At 41.0% G+C, this 19,335-nt stretch overlaps 1 pseudogene; it reads left to right on the top strand.

Annotated features, from left to right (window-relative positions):
* LOC140236259 (uncharacterized) overlaps window positions 1-19,335 on the top strand; it is a 42,152-nt pseudogene that overhangs the window by 12,205 nt on the left and 10,612 nt on the right.

Raw genomic sequence — 19,335 nt, 5'->3', positions numbered from 1 at the left:
ATTTAAGTAAAGTAAGTGATTAATGCACAAAGGCAAGACAATCATAAACCATATTGCTTCACCAAAAAGTTGTCCCAAAGTACAGACGTGTGCAGTGTGGAGGACTCAGAAAACCAATGTCAATACCTATGATAATGATTTGTCATAATTTTAGTTGAAACTCATTACGATTAGACGATCGTGCTATGCAAGCAAACTCGTTCTTTATATTGTAACGGCGACCTATATTTGTCGATGATGGGCAGAATATAATTCCAATTCTGTAAATGTCCCAAAGTAAAGTCCCGCTATATGTTGAAGTTCATTGTCGAAGGATGCCGAGGGACACATAGAAATTACAGTTGTCAGGCAGAAGTCACGGTTAAAGAAGTTTATTGTGGAGAATCACTCGAACACATTTACAACGGTGGATTTTGAGGATGTCTCGCCAGGCATGAGGGATGCGATGCGGTGAAAGACTTAGACTAATTAATACGGAAAGCTAACAAGACTGAAGACCGTTTCTGGACTGGTTGACTCTTTATCTCTCTCGTAGGTAGGTTACTCTCTCGCTGTTCAAACACGGGTTTCACTCTTAGCGGACACACTCTCCTCTAGGTTAATTCTCTCGAGATAAGCGCAAAGTCTGTCTTATATACCGCTGTCAAACAAGCTCCTCTTGTTCGAGAGAGATAGAGAGGACCAGTCATGAAAGTCACGAGAAAGACGTTTATCGCGCTGCGGAGAATATAGGAGAAGGGCGTCTTTGAGCGCATAGATGAAGAGCTGAAAGTCATAGGCAAGGAGAGGATACAAGGACAGGAGAAAGTCAAGATAGGAAGCAAGCACAAAGGGCTGAAGGACAGTGAAAGTCAGAGGGACAGGGAGCAAGCTGAAAAAGGCTGAAGGACAGTGAGTGGCAAGGGCGAAGGGTAAGGGCAGGGACTCTGAAAGTCAGGGCAAGGTTGGACTGCGGAGAGCAAGGCAAGAGTTCTGAAAGACAAGGCAAAGTTAAGTGAGAAGGGACAAAGCGAAAGTACTGAAGGTGAAAGCAAAGTCAGAGCGAGGGAGGCACAGAATGACATGTGAAAGTCAGAAGAACAAAGAAGATGGCCAAAGAGAGTACTCCGCTGTATGCAAAGCAATTGGGATTGGGCTTGCTAACTAGTAATTTGCAATAGCGCTAGCGAGACATCCTTTACATAGACTTGTACAATAATCATGAAAACAATGAAAAACAAGTAATGCTATATACATAATATTACATCAAACATCTTAACCAAAATGCGTGACACTATCCTCCCCCTACGGAAAGATATCGCTGTCCCCAGCGATGAAAACAGGGGTGAAGAGAAAATTGAAAGAAAGAACACCAGAAGAGAAGGGAGAGAAAAGAGTAGAAAGGGAAAGCAATCTAGCAGAGAAAACATTTAAAAGTAGGAAAAATATTATACTGAGATCTACAAAGGAATATACAACATAAAGTATGTATATACATGTATAGGCGACGCACACCAAAAAGTAGGATAAAGAAAGAGTTCCTAAAAGTTAACCTCCATAGTAACAAGCGCAATGATGCAAAAGGATAAAAAACAACAGTATAATAATCCAGTAACAGGAAAAGAAAAGATAGAGATACTGAAGGAGAGAGAGGAGAGGACAAGGTGGCAGAAAAGAGATGAGAAAGGGAAAGAGAAACAGAGAGAGACAGAGAGAGATGGCTTGTTTGCCACGAAAGGCTTTACGTTATGTACAAAACTGGCAAGTGCGAGTTTGACAAACGAGGCGAAGATAAGCATGATAACATTGTATACGCACAGTTAATCTCGATCAACAAGGCATGGAAAACAAAATTCGAAGGAAGCGCATAGAGGTTAGAAGATATATACACTGAGAGGGAGAAGCCCTTTTCAAAATGAAAAAAAAAGAAATGGACATGATTGTATCAAAAATAGTTGTTGCAGGCATAACGAAATTAAGATAAGCAGAGATACAGAATACAACCCTACTATAGTAAATGCATAAAGAAAGTGAGTTCAGCTTGCGGAGGGGCACAGAAAAAGCTGAGGTAGGATGTAACAAATTACAAAAGAAAAAAAAAAAACGAGTTTGACAACAGGCATTATAATAATGACATGATAATACGATGATAGTTGATGTTGTTTTCCAGAAGTCAAACCTGCGCTTACATCATGGCAAAGAAAAAAAAATATTAATGTAAGTGCACACTCTGCACCATTTTGCAAAAGTTAAATATCAGCCGGAGAAGAAAGACATAGAATCCGAAATAATAAAAACGTAACGGCTATATACATAATTACATAATTGTGAAGAAAATGATAGGAGACGAAAAGAACAGTGCAATTCCAGGGAGAGAAAGAGAGAGAAAGGGGAGAGGAGGGTAATAAAAGAAACAGAAAACGGGAGAGAACAGTAGAAAACAGACAGAAAGGCATTAACAGGAATGTAATATACTTATGAACAAAAAATAGAAAAACCTAAGACAACATAAATACATGGAGAAAAATGTGGTACGAAGATAAATATGCAAGGAGCTTTCACGGTTCCATAAAACTGACAGTCCGCACGAACAAGTCTTCCGATAGAACATAAGGCACTTAAAGTCCGAAAGAAAAAAAAATAATATTCCCGGGGAAAGTTATTCACCATCATCAGTCAGCAGTTCGGTGAGGAGAGACGACGCCTGTTGAATTTTCCTTTTCTGCCTCCCAAGCAATGAAGCCAGGTGGTTGACTCCCGAGGTGAAGCTAGCTTGAATGTGTTCTGCGTAAGTTCTTGCATCATCTCCTCTTCCCTCAACGAGCTCTGTTAAGGTGGTGATGGCATTCTGCATAGCTTTTACTTCCGATTTCAGTCCGGTTATTTCCGCAGAGAGACGGGCATCCAAGGCTGAGATGGCTTCCAAAATTTTGTCCTCGGTGTCGGAGTCGGGGTCTCTCTTCGACGACGTGGCCTTCCGTTTGGTCGGCTTCCTCCCCATTGGAAGAGGCGCTGGTTTGAACGAATTTCCTGCACTGTGTCCACTCGTTTCTCCCGCGTCTCCGTTGCAGTGTGAAGTCGGGATATGGGGCATTTCCCCGACGTCTGAGATTGGGGAATAATTTTCGTCCAACAGTGGCGTATCCCGTGGCGGGAATTGCACCATGGAAAGTACATCTCCGATTCCGTTGAAAGCGGTAGACATAGTGTTCAATATAGAAGTAATATAAATGCACGTAACAATAATCCAGTCAATCACTAATCACTTGGATAATCCAGGCAGGTAATTCCAAATTAAAGACTGTAGTTGAAAGAGAGAATGTGGAAATAGAGTTGGGAAAGGGAAAACACACAGTAAAATCTCCACAAAATCGGACAGGTCTCTCTTTAGTGAAAATCGAAGCAGGAATGACAAACTAACGACCAGCACAACATCTCACGGGCCGTCTACAGGGGCGGAAACCACAAGTTTATGATGGAGAAGGTTATCTATGCTAATCTAGTACCGAAACCAGTCAGGCGCCATCAGTTTTCTCGAAGAACGGCGAGGGGAGAAGGTGTCCTTCTGGCTAGTCTGGGTACCAGTAGTACGTGTATTAGAGAAAGAAACATGATTACGAACTTTCTTAGAATGTTCCTTCACCCACTGTGGAATGTCGTTGCTTTTGAACGGTTTGAGACGATCATGATGAAGGATTTTAACCTTTCCCTTTTGTTGTGCTTTAATTTCAAACACTAAGTCACTCAGTTTTCTTGTAACCACACATGGTCCGACCCAAAGCGCAGATTTCAGCTTTGGGGAAAGACCTTTCTGCCTAGTGGTGTCTAGGTAATAGACTAAATCCCCTGGATTGTAGGTGTTTACTGATAGTCTGGCGTCATAATCCCTCTTTTGTCTCTGGGTTTGAGAGGCAAGGTGTTCACGAGCTAAGCTGTATGCTTCCTTCATCGTTGACACGAGGTCGGTGGCGTATTCATCATAGTCGTGGTCATTTATGACTGGCTTGTCTACCCCAAGGGCAATCTCAATTGGCGTTCTAACCTCGCGCCCTAGCATGAGAAAGTTTGGTGAAAATCCAGTGGTCTCATGAATGGTGCTCCGATAGGCTGCTGTTAAGAGTGACAGATTTAAGTCCCAATTCTCTTGCTTTTTGTCGACATAAGCAGATATCATATTGACAAGTGTTTGATTAAACCGTTCTATCATGCCATTAGATGACGGGTGGTATGGTGTCGTCCTTGTTTTAGTTATTTCCAGTAGCTGGCACACATGCTGGAAGAGTTGTGACTCAAATGTTTTTCCTTGGTCAGAATGTATTTCCAAAGGTGCACCCCATCTAGCGATAAATTCATTAACCACCACATTCGCGACAGTACGAGCTGTTTGATCAGGAATCCCATAGGCCTCAATCCATTTGGTAAACACATCTCCCACAACCAAAACATAGCGGTTGCCTTGGTTGCTAACAGGAAAGGGTCCCATAATATCGAGAGCGACGCGATCCATAGGAAATCCTGAATTGTATTCACCAAGCGGGGCCTTTGGTTTCGACGTCGGACGCTTACGGGCACCACATGTTACACAGTTGTTGATGTAAAGTTTTACAGACTCTCTCATGTTTAACCAGTAGAATTTCTGCTGGATTCTACTGAAAGTTTTCTTTACTCCGAGATGTCCTGATAGCACAGACTTATGACTTGATTGCAAAATCTGATCACGTAGTGCGAAAGGGACGACGAGTTGTTTGGTATTAGTCAGTTTATTATTAGTCACATGTCGTTTGTACAGGACACCGTCAATCAGTTCAAGCTGAGTCCATAAGAGCCATAAATTCCTGACGATTGGGCTCTTGTCATGAACTAAAGCTCGACTGGGTCTTTCATGAGACTTCGATAGCCATTTATAGATGATGCCGATGTCAGGGTCGTCACGTTGCATTTTCAACAAATCTTCACGGTCAAAGTCAGTACGCAAGATTTCCCGCTGCCCGGAGTCCCCTCCAGCGATGGCACCTGTGTCCGAGGCGCAGGGCAGGTTATCATACGCTCTGAAATTAACTGATGAATGTTTCTTTCTCGACTTTCTCTTCGATGTCGACGCATTTCTCACCACTGAAACTCTAAATGGGGATGGCCGATTCCCTCTCCTCATCGCACAAAATACATCTCTCACATAACGTAATCCTCTAAGCTCTAACAAAACAATATACAACACAATATCCAAAATAATCCTCGGGAGTCGACAAAACATCTTAGCAACGAAACCGACCACGAGTAGCATCATGACGAAGATATTAGAGAAGCGATTTGAATGGCTCGAGTCCTCTGGTTTCAATGACGGTGTCCGGCTGTTATCGTTCCTTGCTGATCTCAAGCTTGTTTGTTGTATTTTCACGGTTTTAACGGGAACGACATCGTCATCCTCGTCGAAGAAATGTGACCAGGCCATATGGCGTTTTACACATGTCGTACATCCACCGCATGGTAATTGTTCGATGATAGTGTCTTTGTCATAACATTCACATGATTCTGGATCACATGGTATTCGAGACATCGCGTCAGCATTTCCATGATTCCTGCCCACACGATGTTCGATGTCGAAGTCGAACTGGCTGAGAATCTCGATCCAACGGGCAAGCTGGTCTGTAGGTTCGCGGAATGACATTATCCATCTGAGGGAAGAATGATCTGTGCGTATAAGAAACTTTCTCCCGAGTAGGTAATGTCGAAAATGGCGAACGAACGAGACAATTGCCAGCAATTCCCGTCGTGTGGTACAATATCGGCGTTGAGTTTTAGTCAATGTCCGGCTAGCAAAAGCGACTGGTCTCTCGACTTCTCGTTGGGTGACGTCATCCCACTGGAGTTGAGATAAGACCGCGCCTATTCCCGAAGAAGATGCGTCGGCGTCGAGAATGAACATGCCGTGGTCATCGGGGTAGGCCATGACGTTGTCGCTTACCAGTACGTCTTTCAATTGTTCAAAAGCTAATTGACAAGCGTCATTCCACTCGAATTTGCTAGACTTTTCGAGTAGCCTGTTCAAAGGAGCTGCTATTGTTGAAAAGCCGCGGATAAACCGGCGATAATAGGAGCACAGCCCCAGGAAAGAACGGACATCGCCTATGGATGACGGTGTTGGCCAGCTTTGCACTTGTTCAACTTTTCCTGGGTCAGGCCTGATGCCGGAAGCGCTGACAACATGTCCAAGGTACGATACTTCAGTTTGAAACAGATGACACTTACTAGGCTTTAACTTAAGCCCTGCTTGTCCAAGACGCGCAAGAACCTCATCAAGACGGCTGATGTGCTCTTCGACAGTAGAGCTCATAACGATGATATCGTCCAAATACAAAATCAAGGTTCGCCATTGAAGACCTTTCATAATGAGTTCCACTGCTCGCTCAAATGTGCTAGGAGCGTTGCATAGTCCAAACGGCATGGTGACATATTCATAGTGTCCAGTTCGTGTACTAAATGCTGTTTTGTGACGGTCTTCCTCCTTGATTTCGATTTGCCAGTAGCCTGACTGCAAGTCTAAGGTTGAAAAGATTTTTGCACCTCCTAGGCAGTCTAGACAGTCTTCTATGCGAGGCAGTGGATAGGCATCCTTCTTTGTGACGTCATTCAATTTTCGATAGTCGACACAGGGCCGGGTCGTGCCGTCGCGCTTTCTGACATACACAAGTGGGCTCGACCACGCGCTCGTTGATTCCCGAATGATGCCCATTTGTAGTTGTGTTTCGATTATTTTCTCCTCCTCATCTATGAATGCTCGAGGTGGGCGACGAGGTCGCTGCTTAATAGGAGCTGCATCTCCAGTGTCAATGTTGTGCTGAACAATGGAGGTTCGTCCGACATCATTAGAAGAAGATGCAAATGTACACGAATGTTTATCCAGCAAAGTCCAAAGCTGATCTTGGATCTGCGGGTCTAGTCCTTCACAGGATTTCTGGTATAATGACCGTAAATCATCTGACCAGCTCTTTTGCGGAACCGCTTTATCAGCCTTAATTGTGCGAACGCTAGGACTTGAATGCTTGACAACATCATTATCACACGTGTCACATACATCACTGATTAACTCCATTGAACCGATTCTCATTCCAGCACGAAGATTAATTTCTTCACTCGACGTGTTAACAACTCGCACAGGTATGTCGATATCACTTCGAGTTAAATCAACGAGACAAGCTGCGACATGAAGATTCTGTAGACTCCAATTATGAGCGATTGGCTCAATAATTGCGCACGGTTGTTGATCAAAATCACAATTGTCTATCTTCCCTGGGACAATGAACTCCGAATTGGGTGGCACCACAATGTCGTATTTCACATAAACAGCACCACAAGTAGAATTACAGTCCTGAAGCTCAATTGGAATCACAAGATTATCAATGTGAAGCCCACGCCTGGCCTCAAGTGTGCAATTAAAATGATGCATAAAATCAAAGCCAAGCAGGCCTTCATCGCTAATATCCGCAATGTATGCATTCCAAACAAAATCTCGAGAACCAACACTCACAGTTGCTTCAATAATTCCATGTACAGTTAGAATTCCTTTATTCGCTGACTGGAGCTGAACTTGGTCCGATAAAGGGATTAATTCTGGGCGAGTTTCCGTAGGCATATGTTCATACAGTTTTGTTGACATAACTGTCACCGCAGCCCCAGAATCGACCAAAAGTTTGCACGAGGCCCCATTCACATCAGCTGTAACGTACACTGCAAGTCCGTTTGATTCATCAATGCGAATTATTCTGGGGCCCGGTTCATTTTTATGGGCCTCGACCTGGTCGATGAGGTCGGCCCTATTTAGTTTCCCGAAGCATTGTTCATTGCTGGTTCTGATCTCTGTTGTTGCGGGGGTGGTTGCGGCATGAATGGTACAGGTTGCTGCCATTGATGGGGTGGCGGAAATTGTTGCTGCTGCTGTTGCGGTGGAAATGGCCGAGGTTGCTGCCACTGAGGAGGTGATGGCGGTTTTTGCGGCACCCAGTTTGGTCGACTGATAAAATACTGGGGCACCGGAGGCTGGCTATTGTGTTGGGGCGCTACGCGACAGTCACGGGCAAGGTGACCAAGCTTTTGACAATTATAGCAACGAGGTGCTGGTCGATCTCGAGATTGCTGCCCCCGCTGCTGTTTCGCAGGTCTGTCTGAATTAGTTTGTGACGGCTGCTGAACTAATCGAGTTAATTGGTCAATTCGATCGTCAATGGACGTGATGTGTCGCCTCAACTCGGCGTATTTCTCATCACTCACCGCGTGGGGATCCGACATCGCCGACACCGAACGAATTTGTCGGGCACCTCGGCCAGATTCCTCGCGAAGATGATGAAATCGCTCTGCAATCTCCCGAGCTGCTTGCAGAGTGGCGGGCTCTTGCATACCTATAGCCATAGCCATAGAGCTATCGCCGAGCCCTCGGAGAAAATGGCGGATCCCGATCATTTCCTTTGTCGCCGCGTCCGCTGTCGGATAGCCAAATGTTGTCAGGCGGCGAATATCGGCTGCGTAGTCAGCAATTGTCTCTCTTTGACCGAGGCGGCGTAGTTCTAATTGCGACACAAATGTGGATGGTGTCTTCCTGGCAGCAAAACGATGCTCCAGCGCCGATACTAATTTATCGAGGTCGGCGATGTCCGCCGGGGGAAGCTGTTGGAAAACAAAATCGGCCGCATCACCTCGGAGACAGGCGAGAAGGCGAACACGTTGCTCTGACTCCTCCCAGCCACAAGTTGCAGCGAGATTTCTGAAGGAAGATATGAAACTCTCCCACGATCTTCCAGTATTTCCATCATATGGCTCTTGAGGTGGCAGTTGAACTTTTACTCCACCGCCAATGTGGGACACATAAACTCCATCACTCAGTTCTCGAGTTTCACTTCCATCATTGTCAGTGATGTCGACGTTGTTTGCCTCTTCGATTTGCTTCCTAGCGTAGCTGAGTGCTGCCTTCAACTCTCTGATCTCTTTTTCCAAATCTGCCTTTCGCTTTCTCGGAGCCATTGCACAGTTTTGCTGTTTTTGTTATTTTCCAAAGCACGTGTTAAAGTCTGGATCCCACTCCTGACACCAGTGTAACGGCGACCTATATTTGTCGATGATGGGCAGAATATAATTCCAATTCTGTAAATGTCCCAAAGTAAAGTCCCGCTATATGTTGAAGTTCATTGTCGAAGGATGCCGAGGGACACATAGAAATTACAGTTGTCAGGCAGAAGTCACGGTTAAAGAAGTTTATTGTGGAGAATCACTCGAACACATTTACAACGGTGGATTTTGAGGATGTCTCGCCAGGCATGAGGGATGCGATGCGGTGAAAGACTTAGACTAATTAATACGGAAAGCTAACAAGACTGAAGACCGTTTCTGGACTGGTTGACTCTTTATCTCTCTCGTAGGTAGGTTACTCTCTCGCTGTTCAAACACGGGTTTCACTCTTAGCGGACACACTCTCCTCTAGGTTAATTCTCTCGAGATAAGCGCAAAGTCTGTCTTATATACCGCTGTCAAACAAGCTCCTCTTGTTCGAGAGAGATAGAGAGGACCAGTCATGAAAGTCACGAGAAAGACGTTTATCGCGCTGCGGAGAATATAGGAGAAGGGCGTCTTTGAGCGCATAGATGAAGAGCTGAAAGTCATAGGCAAGGAGAGGATACAAGGACAGGAGAAAGTCAAGATAGGAAGCAAGCACAAAGGGCTGAAGGACAGTGAAAGTCAGAGGGACAGGGAGCAAGCTGAAAAAGGCTGAAGGACAGTGAGTGGCAAGGGCGAAGGGTAAGGGCAGGGACTCTGAAAGTCAGGGCAAGGTTGGACTGCGGAGAGCAAGGCAAGAGTTCTGAAAGACAAGGCAAAGTTAAGTGAGAAGGGACAAAGCGAAAGTACTGAAGGTGAAAGCAAAGTCAGAGCGAGGGAGGCACAGAATGACATGTGAAAGTCAGAAGAACAAAGAAGATGGCCAAAGAGAGTACTCCGCTGTATGCAAAGCAATTGGGATTGGGCTTGCTAACTAGTAATTTGCAATAGCGCTAGCGAGACATCCTTTACATAGACTTGTACAATAATCATGAAAACAATGAAAAACAAGTAATGCTATATACATAATATTACATCAAACATCTTAACCAAAATGCGTGACAATATTGCTGGGAATCATAATTATTTCTCTTCTTGTATTTTGTTTTCTCATATTTTGATTTTTTTCACAGATTCAAGATTTGACGCTGTATTATGACAAAGATCATGGCGATTTATGGCATCAATCATCAGCGGGAGGTGACTTGGCCCGATGGGTGTGTGCTATGCCATGTCTTTCGACTTTCCTTCTGAAATGCCCCTACTTGCCTGATGGTTTCCTCTCAACAGCCATTACCTCAGCATCATCCTGTCAGGTATGTAATCTGTTAGTAAAAAAATGTGCTTTTGGGATCATAGTACACCTCATTTCAAAAATATTTAACCACAAGTCGGGTATGACTTCCATGATAGTATTATCTTTTTCTCTCGCAGATTGACATTTCATTGCGGTGCTATACTTAAAATTGTGTGTAACCGTAGTCATCCCCAATGTTTAACCTTCAGCTCATTATGAAAGAAAGAACCGGTAAGGACACTTCTGTTACTTTGTTGATTTATTGAAATTGAACAGAATTAAAGGATATCAAGAAAACGGCCTCCTTGTCTTCCGTGGCAGAGATTTCGACAAGACAAGATCTCAATAATTCCGTTTTGGCCTTCTTGGACCCTAATTTTTTTTTTTTTTTTTGTTAAGAAATGATCTCTCGGTGGCATTTATTAGTTTCTAGAATGAGGGATAGCCTGTGATGCTTCTGCTGCACAAAATAAAACAAAGCAAAATAAATGTACTTAATCCTCCTCTCTCTTCCCCATATAGTCATGAGTATTTACTGTAGTGTGCGAATTTTGCATGCTTTACACGAGACTGTTCTTGACCCCAAAAGTGGATGAAGTCTTATTGGTTCAACCCTCAAAGATGTTATTATATGCATATCGATCCTTGTATCACAACACAATGATTATAAAACGCTGACATTATCATTAAGGAAACATAATAGAGAGGAAAATGAAGTTTGAGGAGACCTCAGATGGGGAATGATATATAGCTAACTTGATTTAATGACTCAGTCAAGTGTCACATGACTTGGTCTGGACACTCCTTGTCCTTTAAATTTGCTTTTGAAAACCATAAAAACAGGGTAGGCCTACCTATCATAGTATTCTCGATCCAGCAACAGATCATTAGCTGATCAGAAATGTCCCCATGAGTCCACTTGCCCCATACCATATGGATAACATGACACAATGTCGATATTCCAAAATCTTAAATCACACTTCTTATGTAAAAGTGCATTGAACTATTGAATTTGTGGTCGATTTCTTTGTATATTACATTGTAGTAGTATGAACATCTTCCAGTCACAAACTGCAAGACAGTGGTATCGTGGAAAAGGACGGAGAATAGATTTTGGTATAATAGACATCGTTTGACCTTCTTTCCATGAGTTATTATGTAAACCATCAGGACATTTCCCAGGCTTCTCTATTTACAAATCAATCATTGGTCTTATGCACGTACGAATGTATCCAGTCCTTCAGAAGATTTTTCTTTTTTTGCTCCTTGTTTTTCAACAGATTCGCCATCTGGCGTTTGATTTTCACAGAATCTTTGGTGATTCTAAATCTCAATCTTATGACGATTCTCAATATCAATCATCGCTTGGAGGAGACTTGGTGCGCTGTGTGTGTGCCTTGCCAAATCTTACGAAGTTCAGTCTGTTGTGCCCCTACTTGACCGATGATTTCCTCACAGCAGCAGCCGCTTCAGCATCATCCTGTCAGGTGTGTCATCTTTAATTATTGAACCAATTCCTTATGGTGTGTAACTGTGCCCCTCTTTTGTCAAAATGACTGACAATGTATTATTTCGTCATATTTTGTTTGTTTCCGTTGTAGTACACTATTGCCCGGGATATCTACAATATGCCAGTCCTAGATTCTAATTCATCTTTTGTTGATTGTTTGTGAACAAAGTGTATTCAATCATTCTCGTCATTTCTAACTCGATTTAATAGCGATTATTTTCGTCAAATTTCCTTCAAATTCATCTCATATCTTTCCTGTTGTGATTTCTTTGGTTATTTAATTTTCACCTTTTTCCATATCAGTGAGTTACAACACACACGTGTACTCCACCCACTCATAAAAAACATAGACACACACATATACAAACGCACCCTAATCATAGTACATACGGAGACAAACATAATGAACTCTTACACAAGCGAAAACAGTGACCCATGATTTCCAGGCACATAAGTATACCATATTATGATAAAAGACAATTCACATGTGAAGAGTTTAAGCCCCTTTGATTGATAATGAATTTAGTATATTGAAAGACACTGCGCTTTTCTGCTGTTTTCTATGTATGAACGAAAATAAATGCGAGATTTTGACAGTTTCCAGGAAAAGAAAAAACAGTGCAACTCGTTTATTATCTGAAAAACGCCCGTCTTGAATCTGTTGAATTCGTGATGTACTTGGGTGTAACCATCACTTCTGATTTGAAGTGGACCCAACACATCAACAATACTGTCAATAAAGCCAATAACGTCCTTGTATTTCTAAGACGCAATTTTCTCTTAAAACCCGCTGATGTCAAAGCCACAGCTTACAAAACATTGGTTCGACCAATAATTGAAGAGTGTGCTTCCTCTGTTTGGGATCCATTTCCGAGAATCTAATCCACAAAGTGGAGATGGTCCTTAGAAGAGCTGCCAGATTCACTTTGAAACGCCAGCAAAATACCTCAAGTGTCAGTATAATGCTGCAAAGGCTTGATTGGACCACTCTGGAACAGGCTAACAATTATGCACAAAATACCCAATAAGCTTGCTCATCTTCCGGCACAGGACTATAATATCACAAGGTTACCCAGTTGACAAGAGTTGACACCCAACCACATTCCTATCATAATACCACACTCGAAAACTGAATCGCATCGCAATTCGTTCTTTCCGAAAGCAGTAAGGAGCTGGAATTCCCTGTCATTGAAAATTGCTACAGCGCCATATGTGGGAACATTCCGTAACCGGCTAACGGTTCATCACAGTGGCTAATCTGTCTTTGTTCTCCATAATGTGTGCTAATATCTTTTAAATAAACAGTATTATATTGTAAATAACACAGTCTGCGAGAATCTTCATCTTATTGAAAGATGCAGACTTAACCAAGAGAAGAAGGAGAAGGAGAAGACATGATTCAAGATTGTCTGTAAACTGTTTTCAATGGTTTGATCTTGTGTCTAAGAATTGGAATCTATACACATGTACACAGATGACGATGAAAAAAATATATATAAATCTATTGGACAACATCCATCCAGCCCGCAGGCTGAATTGCAGACATTCTACGTACGTGAGTTGAGAACATTGAAGTATGATATAGAAAAACAAAGATACATAAAAAAGAAAACACACACACACACACACACACACACACACACACACACAAATATCAGGGTTCAATATTGCACAATGAAAGCAAATAACATAAACAATGGCCACGTCATGTACCTCCCCAGGTGTATCTATTCCAAAATATATACTTGATAACAAAATCATACAAAAGATTAAACAAATCAAATAAAACCTACGCCAATAATGAAATCAGATGCTTAACTCATTTTGCTCGTTGTACATAATGCACGTAAAATGACCATGAAAACTGCAGGACTTAGTGTGAAGCTGGGGAGAAGAGAGAGTGTTTGGAGAGAGAGAGAGAGAGAGAGATAAAGGTAGAAAGGGCGAGAGAGAAAGGAAAAGAGGGAGACGGGGAGAGAGGAAGGTAGGGAGAAATATTTGAAAACTGAATTGAGACCTGAAACAAACTTCCGAATTACATATCATTAATTATTATGCTGAGAATAATACTTTACAATAGAACACTAATTCGTTTACACTATAATTCAAATTACAATAAAATTAATAAGAGGAATATGTATTGAACCATTTATCATAAAGTGTCGTTAGAAATTTTATTTATTTTATTTATTTATTAATCAGATTATATTTTATTAAAACTACATCATACTAACATATCGTTGCTGGGGCGACAAGACCTTGTATCTCAATTTTTGGTATAGATGACTTTCTCAGACTATTGGTCAGACAATAAGTCAAGCGACGTCCCGATCAAGTTTCAGCTGCCCCATCCCCAAAATAAAGTCATCATTGCATGCCAAAGGGAAAAAAAAAAATCCCACTCTATGTGGGTGCCTCGGGCACCATGACCCTTTTCCCAAACATTTGACATTGCAAATACAAAAAAAAAAAAAATAATAATAATTGTAATTAATTGTTAATTATCTGATTGTGTTACCGCAATCACGACATACTTTGATTAAAACATAATACATATGGAGAAATGATTGCATTACTGATTGTAACTTTTAGAATGCGTGATAATAATTCTAGAGACTTAAAAAAAAGATATGAGCCTCTTCAACTCACGCGAAATCAAATTCATATCACATTTTAGTCATTTTATAGAATACACGTAATGCCCGTCTAGCAGTCTAGGTTGTAGAACATAGTATGTAACTGGAGAAAAGAGAGAGAGAGAGAGAAAGAGAGAGAGGGAGAGAGAGGGGGAGATAAAAGGAAAGTGAGTGGGTGAGGGGGGGGGTGGGAGAGAGAAAGTTTCAGGAAATTGCAAAAAGAAGATGTAATCAGAATATACAAAACATGTTAAGAACTGAAACAAACAAGATTAGCTTAATTTTAATTCAAGGCATAAAATCATCAGAAATTATCACACTGACTAGTATATGATAACCGAGAGATATGTTACATGATATAACGATATTCAGTCTTCACATTGTGTTATATTGAAAATTTATCACACTGCGGTAATTGTAAAATAAAAATCATATGAAATTCTTTTAGTATTTAACCTTATCAACCTGCAGCTTATCAATCTGAAAACATATTCAAATGTCTCTGAATTATATACTTTTGGTGTGAGTCATAATGTGAACACAGAACAATCATAAATAACCTGTACAATACACGTACCACTTGAAAACTTTAAACAACCAATCTCAAGCTGAGATTACTTGTTAAATAAGGCATTTACACTGCTCCTGTAACGTTCAGTCCTGCACTTGATCTCCCTGAGTTTGTTGCTATATCTTAGGGCTCTGTAGCTGCTCTCTGTCGGCGGGAACCAGTCTGGAGACCTCGCATAGAGTGAGGCAGCGAACCTCAGACACAACTGATCTCTTCCATCACAGAGTAAAGTGATGTTGCACATGATACCGGCCTCCTTCAATGATTCATACCTGTTACCCAAGATTATACGGAGCGCTCTTTTTTTGAACCATTTCGATGGCGTTACTTTGTTTATTAGTTCATAGTATTGTTATGGATGAGTAGAACACCGGTACAAAATACTCGAGGACTGGTCTGATGTCATGGATGTAGCTATTGAAGATGGTTAGTAGGTCTTCAGATGGCGCCCTGTATCGTTTCATAACGCGGAGTACGTAGAGCTTCCTTGCAGCTCGCTTGACAATGTCGTCGACATGCAAGTCCTAACGAAGATTGCTTTGAATAGGAACACTAAAGAGCTTGACCTTGTTTATCATTTTCTTCCAATACATTGTCGTTCAGCTTAAGCTTGAGGGGTGGGAGTTGTGTTTTGGTGAACACGACACGCATCACTTTACATTTCGAAGGGTTGAGTTTCATATCCGCTTCGGCACACCACCTATACTGAGTTCCTTGAATATGTCCGGGACTACCCTCGCAAAGTTGATTTTCCTATTCTCAGCAATGGTCATGTCATCTACGCATTTCCAATGCTCTTCTACGGTGTCTGCTGGAGTGGATCGTTGATCATTGCGAGGAATACATGTATGAAACATGATTCAGGCTTCTACATTTGTCTTGGTTAATGTTGGTTTCTTTATGACGAGCTTGCTTCCTAAAGGCACTAAATCAATTATATAACGCTTTGGAAGCAAGCTCTTCATATGTTCATTTTGCATTCTCGCCATTATCGTAAATTATGATTATAATTATTTGTCACCTTTTTATCAATATTTTGACTCACCTCCTCTGCAGATTCAAGATCTGAACTTGGATTTTGAGATTATTCAGGACGATTCCCACCATCAGTCCTCGATGGGATATGACTTGGCCAGATGGGTGTGTACTATGCCACGTCTTTCGATCTTCAGTCTATCATGTCCCTACATGTCCGATACTTTCCTCTCAACAGCCGTCACCTCTGCATCATCATGCCAGGTATGTAATCTTTTGCTGTGCATACACAAAACGCCTCTCAGAATCGGTCTATATAATGCTGCCTGACAATGATTTTCTGGGGTATTTTGATGTCATGCAGTCAAATGTCATGTATAGAGGATTAAAATGCTGTAACGTATTCCCAACAAGTTGATCTTAAAACCAATTTATCCATCCAAATTGTAATATCAGTTCAATATACTGAGTGGCCTTCATTTATACAAGTTTTTTTTTTTTTTTTTTTTTTTTTTTTTTGTACTAGGTCCCTCTTTTTCATTAACGCAATTATTTTGAATAATTATTAGTTTCATTAAACGCTTTAAATGCATTAAACCATAAAGTTAGCGATACTATCCTTGTGAATTATGTATTTCTTCTGCTCTCTTTGCTAAAATGGTATCCTGGATTACGACAGAGGGGAGATGTTGTTTTCATCAAACCTTAGTAAAAAAAAAAAAAAAAAAAATCACTTGACATCCATGGCTTGGAATGAAAAAGTTTAATAAATGCTCCATTCTTTTCATAAACACTGTTCTCACGTATTTTTGTTCCATCCTACATACTTCCTAAATAAAACCCCCTTTTTATTTTGTTTTTTGATCCTCTCATCACAAAGTGTAGACGTGGTCCTCTGCAGAGGCATTGTGTCTTCGGGCTTACAGTCCACTCTTCTATACTTGAACGACAGGCGGTGCTGACCGTGACTATATTTTTTCTTGATATTTTTATGTAAAATATTTGTTTTGTATGATTTTTTTTTTCCAAGTACGGAAATAAAACAAACAGACAATGGCAGTATTCTTATGATTAAGGCACTGGAACATTGAATTTGTGGTCGATTTTTATTTATTTTTTTTTGTATATCACATTGTAGTAGTATGAACATCTTCCAGTCACAAACTGCAAGACAGTGGTATCGTGGAAAAGGACAGAGAATAGATTTTGGTATAATAGACATCGTTTGACCTTCTTTCCATTACTAAAACATAATAATGTAAACCAACAGGACATTTCCCAGGCTTCTCTATCACTAAGCGAAAACAGTGATCCATGATTTCGAGACACATAAGATAAAAGACTACGTGTGTAGAATTTAAGTCCCTTCGATTGATAGTGAATTTACTATATTGAAAGACACCGTGCTTTTCTGCTGTTTTCCATGTATGAACGAAAATAAATGCCATAAATGTTGACAGTTTCTAGGGGAAAAAAACAAACAGTTCAACTCGTTTGTCATTTGAACAACACCCGTCTTGAATCTGTTGAATTCGTGAAGTACTTGGATGCAACCATCACTTCTGATTTAAAGTGGACCCAACACATCAACAATACTGTCATTAAAGAGAATAACGTCCTTGTATTTCTAAGACGCAACTTTCACCTAAAATCCGATGATGTCAAAGCCACAGCTTACAGAACATTTTTTTTTTAGACCTATTGAAGAGTTTGCTTCCTCTGTTTGGGATCCATTTTTTCAGAGAACATCATTCACAAAGTGGAGATGGTCACTAGAAGAGTAGCGAGATTAACTTTTAATCGCTACCAAAATACCTCAAGTGTCACTATAATACTGCAAAGGCTTGATTGGACCACTCTGGAACAGGCTAACAATCATGCACAAAATATACAATAAGCTTACTCATCTTCCGGCACAGGACTATAATATCACAAGGTTACCCAGTTGACAAGAGTTGACACCCAACCACATTCCTATCATATACCACACTCGAAAACTGAATCGCATTGCCATTCGTTCTTTTCGATAACAGTAAGGAGCTGGAATTCTCTGTCATTGAAAATTGCTGCAGCGCCATCTGTGAGAGCATTCCGTAACCGGCTAACGGTTCATCACAGTGGCTAGCCTGTCTTTGTTCTCCATAATGTGTGCTTGTAAATATCTTTCAATAAACAGTATTATAATGTAAATAACACAGTCTGCAAGAATCTTCATCTTATTAAAAGAGGCAGACTTAACCAAGAGAAGAAGAAGAAGAAGAAGAAGGAGAAGACATGATTAAAGTTTGTAAACTGTTTTCAATGGTTTGATCTTGTGACTGTCTTAGGATTGGAATCTATACACATATGTACATAGATGATGATGAAAACAAATTTCTTCTTATTGGACAACATCCATAGCAGCCAGCAGGCTGAATTGCACACATTTTACGAGAGTGAGTGTGAACATTGAAGTATAATATATAAAAAAAAATGCGCAAAACACACACACACACACACACAAACACACAAAATATCAGGTTTAAATATTGCACAATAAAAACAAAGATCATACAAAAAAGGCCATGTCATGTATCTCAGCATGTGTATCTATTCCAAAATATATACTTGATATCAAAAACATACAAAAGATAAACAAATCAAAGCAAACCTACGCCAATACTGAAGTCGGATGCTTAACACATTTTGCTCGTTGTACATAATGCACGTAAAATGACCGTGAAAGCTGCAGGACCTAGTGTGAAGCTGGTGATAAGAGAGTGGTTGGAGAGAGAGAGAGAGAGAGAGGGAGAGAGAGGGGGAGAAAGGGAGAGAGAGAAGGGAAAAGAGAGAGACGGGGAGAAAGAAAGGTAGGGAGAAATGTTTCAAAACTCAATTGACACCTGAAACAAATTTCCAAATTACATATCGTTAATTATTACGCTGAGAATAATACTTTACAATAGAACACCAATTCGTTAACTTTATAATTCAAATTACAATAACATTAATAAGAGGAATATGTATGTGACCATTTATCATAAAGTGTCGTTAGAAATATGCGAAAAGTTTGTGATTACTGAAGAATAAGCATCCATCCCGCGTTTATTAATCAGATTATATTTTATTAAAAATACATCACACTAACATATCGTCGCTGGGGCGACAAGACCTTGTATCTCAATTTTTGGTATAAATGACTTTCTCAGACTATTGGTCAGACAATTAGTCAAGCGACGTCCCGTTCGAGTTTCAGCTGCCCCATCCCCAAAATAAAGTCGTCATGGCATGCCAAAGGAAAAAAAAA

This window comes from Diadema setosum, chromosome 12, assembly GCF_964275005.1.
Source record: "Diadema setosum chromosome 12, eeDiaSeto1, whole genome shotgun sequence".
Taxonomy (NCBI): Eukaryota; Metazoa; Echinodermata; class Echinoidea; order Diadematoida; family Diadematidae; genus Diadema; species Diadema setosum.
Note: the sequence above shows the minus strand (reverse complement) of the source record. Positions and strands in the feature narration are given on the sequence as shown.